Source organism: Delphinapterus leucas, chromosome X (assembly GCF_059928025.1).
Source record: "Delphinapterus leucas isolate spDelLeu-1000000601 "Yukka" chromosome X, BTC_Dleu_Yukka2, whole genome shotgun sequence".
NCBI lineage: Eukaryota > Metazoa > Chordata > Mammalia > Artiodactyla > Monodontidae > Delphinapterus > Delphinapterus leucas.
In genome coordinates this window covers 107,670,512-107,689,767 of record NC_143150.1, presented here as the reverse complement: position 1 = coordinate 107,689,767, position 19,256 = coordinate 107,670,512, and the positions used below count along the sequence as shown (strand labels likewise).

Here is a 19,256-nt window from a genome sequence, read left to right as displayed (position 1 = left end):
CTATTTAAACCATTTGTTCTTTAAGTGAATTGTAGGTGATTCAGATTGATGGCTCTTCTTTCTAGTCAGAAAAATCTAAAAATTGCAGTTGACTGGAATTGATACTAAAATTGCCTAAAAAGTATTGAAAAGAAACCAACTGTGAAATGTGCATAAATTATATAGAATAAAAAAGTCTCTTCCCAAAAACATCTAATTCTGCCTTTAAATTAAATTAACTCACAGTTTAATTCTGTTCTCCCCCCCATTTTTGTTTTTGATATGGAAATAAAAGACTTTCATCATAGATAGGAACATGCAAAAGCAGCTTAATTTATTAAATGTACCATGTTTAAAGAGTGTTATATGTAATATTTGCAAATGTAGAAATATAATTTGTTTACCTCTTTTTTTTTTAACCTCCTGGGAGACTTGTAGGAATTTATGTATAATGTAGATTAAGCACTCGGATATTTGTTTCCTAAACCACTGTATAGGCCAGGATCTAGTCAGCTAAAGCAAATTCTTTATAAGCAGTTCAGTAGGGAGAATTTAATGTGGTAAATGGGTTATAAATATGTTAGAAGAACTGAAATGGTGGGACATAGGCAGTCCAGGGGTTAGCAACCACCCCTATGTCTGAAGGGAAGAAGAAAGGAAGGAAGTGGTGTTAGCAAACTCAGAAGCTGAAACAACAGATCCTTTCAGAAAAATCCAACCTGGAAGTCAGTTGGCAGGAGAGCCTGGGAAATGGAGGACATATTTATGGGATAAAGTGGTAAACAAGCAGATAAGACTTCCTTTCCCATGGTACTTAACACTGTATGGAAGGGAAAATATATACCTATATAAAGAAATAAAATCAGGAAAATATCAATTAGTGATAATTGATAGGATAGATATAAAATAGAGTGGTATACTAAAGAATTATAAGCCTTTATTTTCATGGATATTTTGTATTCATTTGATTTTATTCAAAATTGCATTGAGATAATATTTACTTTAATTTTTGAGCACCCCCTCACTGGCATCACTGTAGTGCCATTGGGATAAGACTAATGTTTCAAAGGGCTTCTAGCTATTTTGCTTGAGCAACTAGGTGAATGGTGTGTTTATCAGTGAGACAGGGGAGACTAGGGTGAGAGTAGATTTGAGGCTAGAAGTAAAGATTTATTTGTGGGTCATGTTAGATCTAAAGAAATTTTTTAGATTTCAATTGAGTATGATAAATCGGCAACTGGATATGTAAATCTAGAGTTCAGATAGAGGTGAGAGCTGGAGATAGAAATACAGGACACAACAGAGAGTTGGTATTTAAAGTGCGGGTTAAATGAGATTATATAGAGGGAGATTAAATGAGATAATACATATAAAGATTTTTAAAAATGATAGCTTTATTGAGATATAATTCACATATCATAATATTCTCCCATATAAAATGTAAAATTTAATTTTTTATTGTGGTAAAATATACATAACATAAAATCTACCATTTTAACTATTTTTAATTGTACAATTTAGCGGCATTAATTACATTCACAGTGTTGCTCAATCATCACCACTATCCATTTCTAGATATTTTTCATCATCCCAGACAGAAACTCTGTACCCATTAAGCAGTAATTGCCCATTCCTTCCTCCCCACCGCAGCACAGGGTAACTGCTATTCTAATTTTATCTCTAGGAATTTTCCTATTCTAGGTATATTATATAAATGGAGTCATACAATATTTGTCCTTTTGTGTCTTGACTTATTTCACTTAGCATAATGTTTTCAGGCTTCTTCCATGTTGTAACAAGTATCAGAATTTCATTCTTTTAAAGTCCAAATCATATTGTATGTATATACCATGTTTTGTTTATTCCTTCATCTTTTGGTGGACATTTGAGTTGTTTGCACCTTTTGGCTATTGTGAGTAATGCTGTTATGAACATTGTTGTACAAGTATCTGTATACATCTCTGCTTTCAGTTCTTTTAGGTATATAACTAGGAGTGGCATTGCTGGATCATATGGTAATTCTTTGTTTAACTTTTTGAAGAACCTCCAAACTGTTTTTCCATAGCAGCTGCACTATTTTACATTCCCACCAGTAATGCACAAGGGTTCCAACTTCATATATTCGCCAAAACGTGTTTTCCTTTTTTTTTTTAATAGTTATCATATGGGTGTGAAGTAGTATTGTATAAAGCTTTTTGTGCAGTGTTCTTTCCCCCACCATATCCTCTCAGTAGAATATAAGTGTCATAAAACCAAATATTTTGTATATTCACTCCTTTATCCCCAGCTGGGCCAAGCACATAGTCTTTGCTCAATAAATATGTATTGACTGAATGAATGCATTTTAAATGCTCAATAAATGATATTTAATTCACTCTTCTAATAAATGATAGTTAATATATTAATTCCTGTATTATGTTGAGTGTCCCCTGCTGGGCTTAATGGTTTTGTTTTGTTTCTGTGAAATGACTTGCCTTTGCTATGAGAAGTTTAAGAGGCAGTATGCTGAATTTACATAGAATGAAACTGCCTCAAACCATAACAACAGAAAAGGAGGGGAAAGACTTGAAAAATATGACATTAGAAAGCCATGGAAAAGCAGGCAAGATCTCACATGTTATCTTCAAATTGGAGCACTCGGTGCTATGAACATATAAATTCAGGAAGGTGGCTGCAATCTCTTCTTCAAGGAGACTATCTAGCTTCCGTTTCCATTTCCCCCAAACCTTTCTTGAGTGAGGAATAGTTTTCCCGGATAAAGATACACTGTTCTATCTTCTTTGTGTCTGTAGAAGTTGGGCCACTTTCTAAATATGCTAAGTTCAAAGCAGTCACTCAACATGAGAACTCTGACTGCGAATTTCAGTAAACACTGTGTCTTCAAAATTACACCAGTCTCCAGAGTCTGGAAATATGCACCTTGGTCAATTTTATGGAATAGATTCAGTTTTTGTCTCCTATATGTAGTTAAGTATACAATATAAATGCCCATTATCACTAAGTTTATTTACCATCTTCACAGTTAATTTTACTTATCACTTATATTTTTATTTTGAAGTCAAGGACAGCAAAGCTATAATCAGGAAATACTGACCTGCAAAGTAAAAATGAATAAAACGTATGCCATTGTTGTATTCCAAAAATATTTAGAGAAGTATTCGTAGAAAAAAAATCACTGATTTATAGCAGCTATTTGCTGACGTTGTCAAGATTTGGTTTACACACAGTAGCGGAAAAAGTATTGATATGTTTTTAAATTTCAGAAAATTGATATAACTCTGAAAAATCTATTTGTACATGGGGAAATTTCAGCAAACTCTGGTAGTTCTCTGTCTTCTTTAAAGATCAGTGTAGACTTTCTTTTACTCTATTGGAAGTTTCCCTGGAATTTTCATTGTAAAATGAGAGGTGGGGTGCAGGATTAACCATGTGTCTGGATCCTGGTTCACCACTTTTCCACAACATTCTAGGAGCAAGATTTAATAGTACAAGAACTATTATAATCACGTTAGAAAAAACTGCCTGTGTGATGCTTAGAGAGAAAAAAGTGATTTGCAACTGACACAAATGTGGCCCACACATTTATTCTTCTGTTCCCTTATCTTTATGTTTCTTTTTAAAAAAATTTATCTTTTTTATTTTCTTCCAGGTTTATTGAGATACAGTTGACACATAGCATTGTGTTAGTTTAAGGTGTACAACATGAGAGTTTGATATACAGACAGACTGTGAAATAATTACCACAATATGATTAGTTAACACATCCATCACTTCACATATTTAACTTCTTTTCTTCTTTTTCTCTTGTGAGAACATCTAGGATCTACTCTCTTAGCAACTTTCAAGTATACAATACAGTATTGGGTTTTTTGTTTTTAATTTTTTTGGAGTATAGTTGCTTTACAATGTTGTGTTAGTTTCTACTGTACAGCAAAGAGGAGATATATGTATATGTAAATCTTCCTTGGATTTCCTTCCTAGTTAGGTCACCACAGAACATTGAGTACAGTTCCCTGTGCTATAAAGTAGGTTCTCATTAGTTATCTATTTTATACGTAGTATCAATAGTGTGTATATGTCAATCCCCATCTCCCAATTCATCCCACCCCCTCTTTCCCCCTTGGTATCCATATGTTTGTTCTCTACGTCTGTGTCTCTATTTCTGCTTTGTAAATAAGATCGTCTATACCAATTTTTTCAGATTCCACATATGTGTGTTAATATACGATATCTATTTTTCTCTTTCTGACTTACTTCACTCCATATGACAGTCTCTAGCTCCATCCACGTCTCTACAAATGACCCAATTTTTTCCTTTTTATGGCTGAGTAGTATTCCATTGTATATATGTACCACATCTTCTTTATCCATTCCTCTGTTGATGGACATTTAGGTTGCTTCCATGTCCTGGCTATTGTAAATAGAGCTTCAGTGAACATTGTGGTACATGACTCTTTTAGAATTATGGTTTTCTCAGGGTATATGCCCAGTAGTGGGATATCTTTCAAATCAAGAAGGTCAACTACGCTGAAAAGAAGGTCTGTTGTATGCAGGGTGGGAAGAGATAATCAGGTGGTTGCAAGTAGCTATTCATTGCCAGGAAGTCTTTATAGCTGTGTTATAGTTTTTGCCTGGCCTGGAAGAGACATTTGCTTACCACATCCACTGTCAAGAAGTGTGTGCTATGTCGAAGAAGCATACAGGGAGAGGAGGGAAAAGTAGTGCAGTAGGATGTAGGTGAGGGTTGTTTAGAGGGATTAAGCAAAAAAATAAATGTAAATCAGAACTTCGTAGCCATTAACTAATAGTTCATTCATTCATGCATTCATTTAACAAATGTTTATTGAGAGTGCCTGTTATATGCCTGGCACTGTACAAGACACTTAGGGAAATCATTAGGCTTCTTAAGTCCTTATGCTCCATTGGCCATCACTGAATAAATTCTTATAATGGATTATTCTCCATGTGTCAGAAGAAACTGGAGTGTTCAGAAAGGGAGAAAGAGTATAAGAGATTTTTTTTGAAAAGTGCCTGAATCATTTAAAAGTTAAGCATAGAATAACCATATGACTCAACATTTCCACTTCTAAGTATGCACCCAAAAGTACTGAAGGAAGACACTCAAACAAATACTTGTAGGTGAATGTTCATAGCAGCATTATTCTTAATAGCCAAAATGTGGAAACAAACCCAAATGTTCATCAGCTTATATACCAAGAAACTAAATATGATATATCCATACAATAGGCTATTTATTAAGCCAAAAAAAGGAATGAAGTACAGATACGTACTGTAGCAGGAATGAACCTTGAACATATTATGCTAAGTGAAAGAAACCAGACACAAAAGTCCACATATTGTACGATTTCTTTTATATGAAATATTCCAAGTAAGCAAATCCATAAAGACAGAAAGCAGATTGGTGGTTGTCAGGGGCTATGGGAATGGAGAAATGGGTAGTAATTGCTAATGGGTATGGATTTCCTTTTGGAATGATGAAAATGTCTTAGAATAAGATAGAGGTGATGGCTGCACAACATTATGGATGTACTAAATGACACTTCACTGTGCACTTTCAAACAGTTAATTTTATGTTGCGTGAATTTTACCTTGTTAAAAATATATGCTTTTAAGAATTCAAACAGCATACAGCTAACTCTCTCATTTTACCTCTTATGAGAAGAATACATATTAACAGCGGAGGCAGCAAAATAAGGGAAAACAGGTAATTACAAATTGAGATTGTTATGAAGAAAATAAACAGAGATAAGATGGATGGTGATAGAGGAGGTCAGCCATAGCTTCTCTGAAGATATTTGTCATTTATATGACCTTGAGACCACTTCCTGAGCCTCAGTTTCCTTCAGTGCCATGTTTGTTTGTTTGTTTGTTTGTTTAATCTCTCTCTCTCTTTTTCTTTCCCTCCAGAAGAGGTGTAGAAGGAGACCTTGGGGTCTATAGTGGTGAAGTTTGAAAGTTCTCGTGCCCAAGAATAACTCAGGTGGAGAAATACTAGACTCGAATTTCATACACTGAGGCCTCCTCAAGTCTAATATTCCAGGAATACTAGGCTAGAAAAATTAAAATGATAAAATTATATTATTCACTTTCTGTCAAAAAGTGGGAGATAATTATTTTGAATTTATAGTTAGCAGAAGATTGAGGATGAAGTTCAACTTACAGGTTAAATTATTAAGAAACAATTTCAAACAAGAAGACAATAAATCGGCATTTTTAGGTCTTATCAATTGCTCAGTGTTCTTACTCTAATCTTTTCAGAAGCACTGATTTCAACGCAGTTAAATCAATAGGTCCTCCAGAGCTCTTCTGAAAAGAAAACCTAATCCAAACAAATTTCACATTGAGTGTCAGTAGCTGGAAGCATAGTGTGTGTAAGAAAGATAAGATAGAGGGGCCACACACATAGCTTCAGGCATCACCATAAGGACTGATAGAAAAAAATTACAGATAGAAAAATTGGAAGGCTTTAAGATTAGAAATAAGGGGTGGGATAGGGAGAGTGGGAGGGAGGGAGACGCAAGAGGGAAGACATATGGGAACATATGTATATGTATAACTGATTCACTTTGTTATAAAGCAGAAACTAACACACAATTGTAAAGCAATTATACCCCAATAAAGATGTTTAAAAAAAAAAAAAAAGATTAGAAATAAACTATCAAAGTATGTTTAAGGCTTAACAAACTGTAAGAGGTTCCCTCCACAATCTAACCCTGACTTTTTTTTTTTTTTTTTTTGCGATATGCGGGCCTCTCACCGTTGTGGCCTCTCCCGTTGCGGAGCACAGGCTCCGGACGCGCAGGCTCAGCGGCCATGGCTCACGGGCCCAGCTGCTCCGTGGCATGTGGGATCTTCCCAGACCGGGGCACGAACCCGTGTCCCCTGCAACGGCAGGCGGACTCTCAACCACTGCGCCACCAGGGAAGCCCTAACCCTGACATTTGTGATTCCCAACATTTTATTTTCACAACGAATGATTAAACAGTACAGTCAAATTTATGGTTAAGTAGTCACCTTCCAAACAATGGAGTTCTGCTCCATTCTGTAGTAACTGAACTTTCAGATCTTCCATCCCTCTGTGCTGCTTTTCAGTGCCCCAACGTTTGTAACACTTCAAGAATACTCTGTGCTTTTGTTTTCACACAAAAAAATTATGTACAAAAGATTATGACTTGAAAAAAGACCAGTGAATGTTAGAGTAAACCATGTAAAACATAGAAGCCTAAAACAACTTAATCCTTAAAAAACATTGATCAAACCCTGTCTTTCTCAGCACTTCGTAAGTGGGAAGAGATTTCCAAACATTATGGAAATGTTATTATTTCCCCTAGGGACCAGGAAATTAACATAATATACAGGTCAAGTGTTTAGTGGCACCGCCGTTAGAGGACATATTTAACAATCATGTTACTGGTAATTCTGTTAGAGTGGAGAGAAACACTGAATACTATGGATTATCATGCATAGGGGGTGTGATTACAGAATGATTGAAACTGTGCTACCCTTAGGTATGGCATAACATGGCTTTTATTTTACTCTATAACTAATCAGGCAATATACAAAATTTCTCTTCCCCCATATATTTTTCCTTCTTACCCCCTGCCTGCACTACCCAAATTTCCACACCTCGATCTGTAGCTGCGTGATGTTGTCATCCTTCAAAAGATAAATTATAAAATCTCTGGTAGCTCCCATGCATGCCAGTTCAGAATCTTTCACTTTTTCAAAGTAACACACCACTAAGGAACCTATGGAGAACTTCGATACACTGTACTGACTTCCAGAGACTACTTACAGAAATATTCTAACTTTATTTTTTGTGTCATAGATTTACTTCTTGATTATGTTCCAAAATATGTTAATCCCCAGTATTTGCACTGGACTTAAGGCTAGATTTCCTTCTTCCTTATAAGACAGGGCCCTAAGCCAGTCCTTTCAGAAGCCATTACTTTTACAAGTATGTATATATATATGTAGAAAGTGTGTAGTAGAAAGAGCTGAAGAAGCCATGATATTTCTTTAATACCTGCTTCTTGCTCCATCTTATTCTTTATTAGATGTTTGGGAGCTTAAGGACCTAACTTTTCAAAGAAATCTAAGTTAGAGCGTGTTCTGCCTTTCTCCAGTAGGCATCTATTCTAGAATATAAAATAATATAAAATCAGGGCTAAGAGTAGGTAACTTTCTTTTGTTTTAAACAATGTATATATAGTTTATGTGTGCTAGCCCAGCACTACTTATCTTCAGTAGTATACAGAAGAGACCAATGAATTAGAAGTTAGGAGATATATGTTCTAATCCCATTTCTGCCACCAATTAGTAGAACTTAGACAAATCATTGACTTCAAAAAAAATAAATAATTGACTTCTTTAGGCTTTGGGTCCCTTTGCTGTAACCTCAGGAGGCTGAAAGAAGTAACTCTCTCTAAACTGTTTGTACAATACATTTTGTGTACTTGGTGTGTCCTGCAGGGTTACCCTTGCCAGAGGAAACTAGGTTTTGAAAAAATTTCACATTAATATCATTTCTTCACTGGAAAAGATGAGTATTGACTCTCAATTATGAACAACTGTTTGGTCCACATACCTGTAATATCCTGTCTCTCTCTACCCATTTTATAAACATTGGAACCAGCAGTCATGATTTAACTTTTGCCTAGATTGCAGCTCATCTTTTAAAACAATAGAAGCTGAGTAGATATGTGCTGATGATTTTTACTGTAAATCCTGGAGGAGCATTCTTTCCCCATTTACCCCATTCCACTGTATTTCCCCGACTGCAGAGAGCCACAGTGCCATAGCAGTCATGCTGCAAATTTAATGATGGTGGATGGGACTCTTCACTTTGAGAGTGTCTAATTCCCCCCAGGGGGATCATATGTTTATTAATGTGTCACAGGTTGCTTGCTTCCTGTTAACTCTTCTCAGTAAATAGGACTGTAGCATTCATTGGATGCTGCTTTATTTTTAGCTTTTTAAATCACCTCCTGATGAACAGAAACAGTAAACAAGTATTAAAACATGGAAAGTAATTTGAAAGTAGTGCTATCCTGGGGAGTCTGGAATTCCAGACATTACCAGACAGTAGTAAATCAGCAGTCACCTCACAAAGCTAGGGAATAAAAGACAGGAGAATAACATCTAAGGGTGCTCATCTGGAGCCACTTTCTGAAAATTAGGGGTCAGTTGCATTTATAGTAGAGCAAGAGGGGGTGGCTGAGGTAAAGAGTCGTATTTTTCATAAACTTCTCATTCTTGTCCAACGCAGTCAGGTATCCCAGGACTTACCTGCATTCTTACGCTTTACAGTCATTAAACACCACAGAACTGAAGGCATCCTCATGGTGATATTGCCTATCTAACCTGCCTTGTAAACAAACACTGTTTAGCCCTACTGCAAAATAGAAATATAAAGGAAGTAGGAAAAAGGGACGCAGTACTGCTGATAAGCTCTAATACTTACTGAATGCTCACTAAGAGACTGACACTGTGTTTTAACATGCTTGATTCCCACAGCAACCTATGAGGTCTGTAGTATTATTTTCTCCTTGTACAAATGAGGAAATGGAAGCCTAAGGAGTCAAGTAACTTTTCCTAATTTCAAAAGTAATGAGTGATTGGGCTGGAATCTGAAACTCTGCAGTTGGGCTTTAGAGATCTTACTCTTAACCCAACTGCCTGTAGAAAAAAAGGCCTGGTATTTGATACAAGGAGGTGTGGGGAAATCGACAACAGTATAAGTTTGAATAGAAAGAAAACCTAAGATTCTTGAATTTAGAAGATTAATGTGGAAGGTTCAAGATTAGAATTCACTGATTTACTTCCTAGAAAAGTCTGTTCTTTAAGAATTCTAATGTGTTCTACAAATATCACTATTTTCCTAAAACTTCGAATATTTTCTTAAGACACATTTGAATGCATCCTAAGATAGCTAATAACTTAGTTATTTTTTTCTGAAAAAAATTATCTTAAAATGAGCCTGAGAAGAGCATGCTCCAGTCTGTACTGGAGTTAAATTAATAAATAATGCATGAGCAATATTGCTGGCAGCCCCAAAGAGGATTTTTTTCCCCTCTTGAGTGTGAAGCTCAAGCTAAAATTTAACACACTTTGCTTTCTCTCAAAGCTGTTTCTTTTTCAGTATCTTACATGCTAAAAGATTGACTCTACCTTTCATATACTCATCTGAAAAAATTCTTTATCATCTTGTATGCCTCTCTCTTTCCTTCACTCCTTCACTGTCACATTATTCTATATCTTTAATATATTTTGAACATGATCCCTCCTTCCTATCTCGCTGGGCATTGCCTTTGTTGGAGTTGCTTTTTTTTTTTCCTGAATGAATGCAGTTGCTTTCTAATTTGTCTCACTGTACTTAGTCCTCCTTGCAATCCAATCCAATCCGTTTTTCTCACTACAGTCAGAAAAATCTTTCCAAAATCCAATTGTCATCATTTCCCAGCATAAAGTCCAAAGTCCTTACGGTGGCTTTACAGGACTTTCAGTCTGGCTCCTGCCCGCATCTCCAGTCTCAGTTCCTGCTGTTCCTTTATCACTATTTTATAACCCAGCCACACCAAATTATTTGCAATTACTCAAACATGCCAAGCTGTGTCATGCCTTCAAGCCTTTGTGCATACTATTCTCTGAAATAACCTTTCTTAAAATTGTTAAATTCTTACTCACACTTTAAGATACCCAGATATCACAATTTATGAGGACTTCTTGTTTCTTTCTTTGACACTACTGTGTGGTACATACCCCTTTGTAGTACTTACCACCTTGAATTTTTTTTTTTTTTTTGCGGAACGCGGGCCTCTCACTGTTGTGGCCTCTCCCGTTGTGGAGCACAGGCTCGGATGCGCAGGCTCAGCGGCCATAGCTCACGGGCCCAGCCGCTCCGCGGCATATGGGATCCTCCTGGACCGGGGCACGAACCAGTGTCCCCTGCATCGGCAGGTGGACTCTCAACCACTGCGCCACCAGGGAAGCACCTCACCTTGAATTTTAACTATTTACTTGTGTATCACTTCTGGAGTGTGAGGGACTGGGGGCAGGAAATAGACCTCATCATTCTAGCAAAATCCCTAAGCACATTCTCTCAGGATATTTTTCAGGCTACTAATTGACTGTTTAATGGTTGATGGTTTCACCTATTAACTATTTTAGATATACTTGTAGTGTACATATTATATGAAGCTAGAGAAATCTACAATCAGTAGCCCTAAATTCTAATTTTGTGGAAATTTTCTTTGTTACCCAATATAAAGCTGAATAACTAACAGTAATGTAAAACTCTGTTTTTCTCCTTTACTCTCAACACTTCTCATACCAGTTATGTGGGTTTTTTCCCACACCAAGCAATTCTTCAACCTGCTGGATATCCTACAATTCAGTTCATTTCGGACACTGTTTACCTGGACTTAGCATCAGATCCTACAGGTTAAGGGCTCAGTTCTGCATGACTGCCCCACCCACGACACACACAATTCAGATGCCAGTTGCTAGTCCACAAATTTACCTCCACTTCTGACTGACTGGTTGTAAATCAGAGGTCCGCAGAATGTGCTTCTCATATTCTTCCATTATGCTTAATATGTCAGTTACATTTTTCTCCTTTGTTCAGTTTACCAGTTTTATTTTAAACTAATTTGTATTGGAGTATAGTTGATTTACAACGTTGTGGTAGTTCCTGCTGTACAGCAAAGTGCATCAGTTATACGTATATCCACTCTTTATTTTTGTTTTTTTAATTTTTACTTTTTGGCACAGCGCGTGGCGCGCAGGATCTTAGTTCCCTGACCAGGAATCAAACCCGTGCACCCTGCATTGGAAGCACAGAGTTTTAACCACTGCACCGCCAGCGAAGTCCCTATCCACTCTTTTTTAGATTCTTTTCCCATATATGTCATTACAGAGTATTGAGTAGAGTTCCCTGTACTATACAGTAGATTCTTATTAGTTATCTATTTTATATATAGTAGTGGGTATATGCCAGTCCCAATCTCCAAATTTATCCTTTACCCCCGTTTCCCCCTTGGTAACCATAAGTTTGTTTTCTAGACTTACGACTCTATTTCTGTTTTTTGGTTTTTTACTTTTTCATAACATCTTTATTGGAGTATAATTGCTTTACAATGGTGTGTTAGTTTCTGCTTTATAAAAAAGTGAATCAGCTATACGTATACATATATCCCCATATCCCCTCCCTCTTGCGTCTCCTTCCCACACTACCTATCCCACCCCTCTAGGTGGTCACTAGACACGGAACTGATCTCCCTGTGCTATGCAGCTGCTTCCCACTAGTCATCTATCTTACATTTGGTACTCAATATATGTCCATGCCACTCTCTCACTTCATCCCAGCTTACCCTTCCCCCTCCCCGTGTCATCAAGTCCATTCTCTACGTCTGCATCTTTATTCCTGTCCTGCCCCTAGGTTCTTGAGAACCTTTTTTTTTGTTGTTCTAGATTCCATATATATGTGTTAGCATACGGTATTTGTTTTTCTGTTTCTGACTTCACTCTGTATGTCAGACTCTAGGTCCATCCACCTCACTACAAATAACTCAGTTTCGTCTCTTTTTATGGCTGAGTAATATTCCAGTGTACATATGTGCCACATCTTCTTTACCCATTCATCTGTCGCTGGACACTTAGGTTGCTTCCAGGTCCTGGCTATTGTAAATAGAGCTGCAATGAACATTTTGGTACATGACTCTTTTTGAATTATGGTTTTCTCAGGGTATATGCCCAATAGTGGGATTGCTGGATCGTACAGTAGTTCTATTCTTAGTTTTTAAGGAACCTCCATTCTGTTCTCCATAGTGGCTGTATCAATTTACATTCCCACCAACAGTGCAAGAGGGTTCCCTTTTCTCCACACCCTCTCCAGCATTTGTTGTTTGTAGATTTTCTGATGATGGCCATTCTGACCGGTGTGAGGGGATACCTCATAGTAGTTTTGATTTGCATTTCCCTAATAATTAGTGATGTTCAGAAGCTTTTCATGTGCTTCTTAGGCATTTATCTGTCCTTTTTGGAGAAATGTCTACTTAGATCTTCTGCTGATTTTTTGATTGGGTTGTTTGTTTTCTTCATATTGAGCTGCATGAGCTGCTTGTATATTTTGGAGATTAATCCTTTGTCAGTTGCTTCATTTGCAAATATATTCTCCCAATCTGAGAGTTGTCTTTTTGTCTGGTGCATGGTTTCCTTTGATGTGCAAAAGACTTTAATTTTCATTAGGTCCCACTTGCTTATTTTGTTTTTATTTCCGTTTCTCTAGGAGGTGGGTCAAAAAGTATCTTGCTGTGATGTATGTTATAGAGTGTTCTGCCTGTGTTTTCCTGTAAGACTTTTATAGTGTCTGGCCTTACATATAGGTCTTTAATCTATTTTGAGTTTATTTATGTGTACGGTGTTAGGGAGTGTTCTAATTTCAGTCTTTTACATGTAGCTGTCTGTTTTCCCAGAACGACTTATTGAAGAGGCTTTCTTTTCTCCATTGTATAGTCTTGCATCCTTTATCAAAAATAAGGTGACCATATGTGCATGGGTTTATCTCTGGGCTTTCTATCCGTTCCATTGATCTATATTTCTGTTTTTGTGCCAGTACCATACTATTTTGATTACTTTAGCTTTATAGTATAGTCTGAAGTCCGGGAGCCTGATTCCTCCAGCTCCGTTTTTCTTTCTCAAGATTGCTTTGGCTATTTGGGGACTTTTGTGTTTCCATACAAATTGTGAAATTTTTTGTTCTAGTTCTGTGAAAATGCCAGTGGTAGTTTGATAGGGATTGCATTGAAGCTGTAGATTGCTTTGGGTAGTATAGTCATTTTCACATTATTGATTCTTTCAATCCAGGAACATGGTGTATCTCTCCATCTGTTTGTATTATTTTTTAATTTCTTTCATCAGTGTCTTCTGTCTCCTTAGGTAGGTTTATTCCTATGTATTTTATTCTTTTTGTTGCAATGGTAAATGGGAGTGTTTCCTTAATTTCTCTTTCAGATTGTTCATGATTAGTGTATAGGAATGCAAGAGATTTCTGTGCATTAATTTTGTATCCTGCTACTTTACCAAATTCATTGATTACCTCTAGAAGTTTTCTGGTAGCATCTTTGGGATTCTCTATGTATAGTATCATGTCATCTGCAAACAGTGACAGCTTTACTTCTTCTTTTTCGATTTGGATTCCTTTTATTTCTTTTTCTTCTCTGATTGCTGTGGCTAAAACTTCCAAAACTATGTTGAATAATAGTGGTGAGAGTGGGCAACCTTGTCTTGTCCCTCACCTTAGAGGAAATGGTTTCAGTTTTTTACCATTGAGGACGATGTTGGCTGTGGGTTTGTCATATATGGCCTTTATTATGTTGATGAAAGTTCCCTCTATGCCTACTTTCTGGAGGGTTTTTATCATAAATGGGTGTTGAATTTTGTCAAAAGTTTTTTCTGCATCTATTGAGATCACATGGTTTTTATCCTTTAATTTGTTAATATGGTATATATGTCACATTGATTGATTTGCGTATATTGAAGAATCCTTGCATTCCTGGGATAAACCTCTCTTGATCATGGTGTATGATCCTTTTAATGTGCTGTTGGATTCTGTCTGCTAGTGTTTTGTTGAGGATTTTTGAATCTATGTTCGCCAGTGATATTGGCCTGTAGTTATCTTTCTTTGTGACTTCTTTGTCTGGTTTTGGTATCAGGGTGATGGTGGCCTCGTAGAATGAGTTTGGGAGTGATCCTCCCTCTGTCATATTTTGGAAGAGTTTGAGAAGGATAGGTGTTAGCTCTTCTCTAAATGTTTGATAGAATTCGCCTGTGAAGCCATCTGGTCCTGGGCTTTTGTTTGTTGGAAGATTTTTAATCACAGTCTCAATTTCAGTGCTTGTGATTGGTCTGTTTATATTTTCTATTTCTTCCTGGTTCAGTCTCAGAAGGTTGTGCTTTTCTAAGAATTTGTCCCTTTCTTCCAGGTTGTCCATTTATCTGGCATTTAGTTTCTTGTAGTAATCTCTCATGATCCTTTATATTTCTACAGTGTCAGTTGTTTCTTCTCCTTTTTCATTTCTACTTCTATTGATTTGAGTCTTCTCTCTTTTTTTGTTGATGAGCCTGGCTAATGGTTTATCAATTTTGTTTATCTTCTCAAAGAACCAGCTTTTAGTTTTATTGATCTTTGCTACTGTTTCCTTCATTTCTTTTTCATTTATTTCTGATCTGATCTTTATGATTTCTTTCCTTCTGCTAACTTTGGGGTTTTTTGTTCTTCTTTCTCTAATTGCTTTAGGTGTAAGATTAGGTTGTTTATTTGAGATGTTTCTTGTTTCTTGAGGTAGGATTGTATTGCTATAAACTTCCCTCTTAGAACTGCTTTCTTGAGGTAGGATTGTATTGCTATAAACTTCCCTCTTAGAACTGCTTTTGCTGTATCCCACAAGTTTTGGGTCGTTGTGTTTTCATTGTCATTTGTTTCTAGGTATTTTTGGTTTCTTCAGTGATCTCTTGGTTATTTAGTAGTGTGTTGTTTAGCCTCCATGTGTTTGTATTTCTTACAGGTTTTTTCCTGTAATTGATATCTAGTCTCATAGCGTTGTGGTCGGAAAAGACACTTGATACGATATCAGTTTTCTTAAATTTACCAAGGCTTGATTTGTGACCCAAGATATGATCGATCCTGGAGAATTTTCCATGAGCACTTGAGAAGAAAGTGTATTCGGTTGTTTTTGGATGGAATATCCTATAAATATCAGTTAAGTCCATCTTGTTTAATGTATCATTTAAAGCTTGTGTTTCCTTATTTATTTTCATTTGGGATGATCAGTCCGTTGGTGAAGGTGGGCTGTTCAAGTCCCCTACTGTGATTGTGTTAGTGTCAATTTCCCCTTTTATGGGTGTTAGCATTTGCCTTATGTATTGAAGTGCTCCTATGTTGGGTGCATAAATATTTACAATTGTTATATCTTCTTCTTGGATTGATCCGCCCATCATTATGTAGTGTCCTTCTTTGTCTCTTCTAATAGTCTTTGTTTTAAAGTCTATTTTGTCTGATATGAGAATTGCTACCCCAGCTTTCTTTTAATTTCCATTTGCATGGAATATCTTTTTCGATCCCCTCACTTCCAGTCTGTATGTGTCCCTAGGTCTGAAGTGGGTCTCTTGTAGATAGCATATATATGGGTCTTGTTTTTGTATCCATTCAGCCAGTCTCTGTCTTTTGGTTGGAGCATTTAATCCATTTACATTTAAGTTATTATTGATATGTATGTTCCTATTACCATTTTCTTAATTGTTTTGGGTTTGTTATTGTAGGTCTTTTCCTTGTCTTGTGTTTCCTGCCTAGAGAAGTTCCTTTAGCATTTGTTGTAAAGCTGGTTTGGTGGTGATGAATTCTCTTAGCTTTTGCTTGTCTGTAAAGGTTTTAATTTTTTCATTGAATCTGAATGAGATCTTTGCTGGGTAGAGTAATCTTGTTTGTAGGTTTTTCCCTTTCATCACTTAAACATGTCCTGAGACTCTTTTCAGGCTTGCAGAGTTTCTGCTGAATGATCAGCTGTTAACTTTATGGTGATTCCCTTATATGTTATTTGTTGCTTTTCCCTTGCTGCTTTTAATACTTTTTCTTTGTATTTAATTTTTGATAGTGTGATTAATATGTGTCTTGGCATGTTTCTCCTTGGATTTATCCTGTACGGGACTCTCTGTGCTTCCTGGGCTTGATTGACTATTTCCTTTACCATATTAGGGAAGTTTTCAACTATAATCTCTTCAAATATTTTCTCAGTCCCTTTCTTTTTCTCTTCTTCTTCTGGGACCCCTATAATTGGAATGTTGGTATATTTAATTTTGTCCCAGAAGTCTCTGAGACTGTCCTCGATTCTTTTCATTCTTATTTCTACATTCTATTCTGCAGTAGTTATTTCCACTATTTTATCTTTCAGGTCACTTATCCATTCTTTTGCCTCAGTTACTGTCCTATTCAGTCCTTTTACAGAATTTTAAATTTCATTTATTGTCTTGTTCATCATTGTTTGGTCTTTAGTTCTTGTAGGTCCTTGTTAAACATTTCTTGTATTTTCTCCATTCTATTTCTGAGAGTCTGGTAATATTTACTATCATTACTCTGAATTCTTTTTCGGGTAGACTGCCTATTTCCTCTTCATTTGTTTAGTCTGGTGGGTTTTTACCTTGCTCCTTCATCTGCTGTGGGTTTCTCTGTCTTCTCATTTTGCTTTACTTACTGTGTTTGGGGTCTCCTTTTCACAGGCTGCAGGTTCGTAGTTCACGGTTTTTTTTGATGTCTGCCCCCAGTGCCTAAGGTTGGTTCAGTGGGTTGTGTAGGCTTCCTGGTAAAGAGGAGTAGTGACTATGTTCTGGAGGATGAGGCTGGATCTTGTCTTTCTGGTGGGTAGGATTGCATCTGGTGGTGTTTTTTGTGGTGTCTGTGACCTTATTATGATTTTAGGCAGCCTCTGTGCTAATGGGTGGGGTTGTGTTCCTGTCTTGCTAGTTGTTTGGCATAGGCTGTCCAGCACTGTCGCTTGCTCTTCGTTCAGTGGAGCTGGTTCTTAGTGTTGAGATGGAGATCTCTGGGAGAGCTTTTGCTGTTTGATATTATGTGGAGCCAGGACGTCTCTGGTGGACCAATGTCCTGAACTCAACTCTCCCACCTCAGAGGCACAGGCCTGACACCCGGCTGGAGCACCAAGACCCTGTCAGGCACATGGCTCAGAAGAAAAGGGAGAAAAAAAGGAATGAAAGAAAAGAGTAAAATAAAATAAAGTTATTAAAATAAAAAATTAAAAAATATATATTTAAAATAAAAAATTAAAAAGTAATAAAAAAGAAAAAAAGTATGGACAGACAGAACCCTAGGACAAATGGTAAAAGCAAAGCTATACAGACAAAATCACACAAAGAAGCATACACATACGCACTCACAAAAAGAGAAAAAGGAAGTAAGTATATATATCTATATATAAAAATAAAGAGAGCAGCCAAATCAGTAAACAAATCTACCAATGATACGAAGATAAACATAAACCCAGAAACATATTAGATGCAGAAAGCAAACCCCAAGTCTACAGTTGCTCCCAAAGTCCACTGCCTAAATTTGGGATGATTCATTGTCTATTCAGGTATTCCACAGATGCAGGGTACATCAAGTTGATTGTGGAGATTTAATCCGCTGCACCTGAGGCTGCTGGGAGAGATTTTCCCTTTCTCTTCTTTGTTCGCACAGTTTCTGTGGTTCAGCTTTGGATTTGGCCCCGCCCCTGCGTGTAGGTCGCCTGAGGGCGTGTGTTCCCATCCAGACAGGACGGGGTTAAAGGAGCAGCTGATTAGGGAGCTCTGGCTCACTCAGGCTGGGGGCGGGGTACGAGGTGCAGGTACAAAATGCAGGGCGAGCCTGCGGCAGCAGAGGCCAGCATGAGTGACGTTGCAGCAGCCTTAGGTGCACTGTGTATTCTCCCGGGGAAGTTGTCCCTGGATCACGGGACTCCGGCAGTGGCGGGCTGCACAGGCTCCCGGGAGGGGAGGTGTGGAGAGTGACCTGTGCTCGCACACAGGCTTCTTGGTGGCAGCAGCAGCAGCCTTAGCGTCTCATGCCCGTCTCTGGGGTCCGCGCTGATAGCCGCGGCTCGCGCCTGTCTCTGGAGCTCCTTTAAGTGGTGCTCTGAATCCCCTCTCCTCGCGCACCAGGAAACAAAGAGGGAAGAAGAAGTCTCTTGTGTCTTCGGCAGCTCCAGACTTTTTGCCGGACTCTGCCCCGGCTAGCTGTGGCACACTAACCCCTTCAGGCTGTGTGCACGCAGCCAACCCCAGTCCTCTCCCTGGGATCCGACCCTCCGAAGCCCGAGCCTCAGCTCCCAGCCCCTGCCCGCTCCCGCGGGTGAGCAGACAAACCCCCTCGGGCTGGTGAGTGCTGGTCGGCACTGATCCTCTGTGCGGGAATCTCTCTGCTTTGCCCTCCGCACCCCTGTGGCTGCGCTCTCCTCCACGGCTCCGAAGCTTCCCCCCTCCACCACCCACAGTGTCTGCCCGCGAAGGGGATTTTAGTGTGTGGAAACGTTTCCTTCTTCACGGCTCCCTCCCACTGGTGCAGGTCCCATCCCTATTCTTTTGTCTCTTTTTTCTTTTGCCCTACCCAGGTACGTGGGGAGTTTCTTGCCTTTTGGGAGGTCTGAGGTCTGCTTCCAGCGTTCAGTAGGTGTTCTTTAGGAGTTGTTCTACATGTAGATGTATTT

The 19,256-nt window shown here is 37.9% G+C and overlaps 1 protein-coding gene across 1 annotated transcript in view; it reads left to right on the top strand.

Moving 5' to 3' along the window:
* The window catches only part of IL1RAPL1 (interleukin 1 receptor accessory protein like 1), a 651,340-nt gene that overhangs the window by 72,884 nt on the left and 559,200 nt on the right, over nt 1-19,256 (top strand). The gene's annotated exons all lie outside the window — the stretch shown is intronic.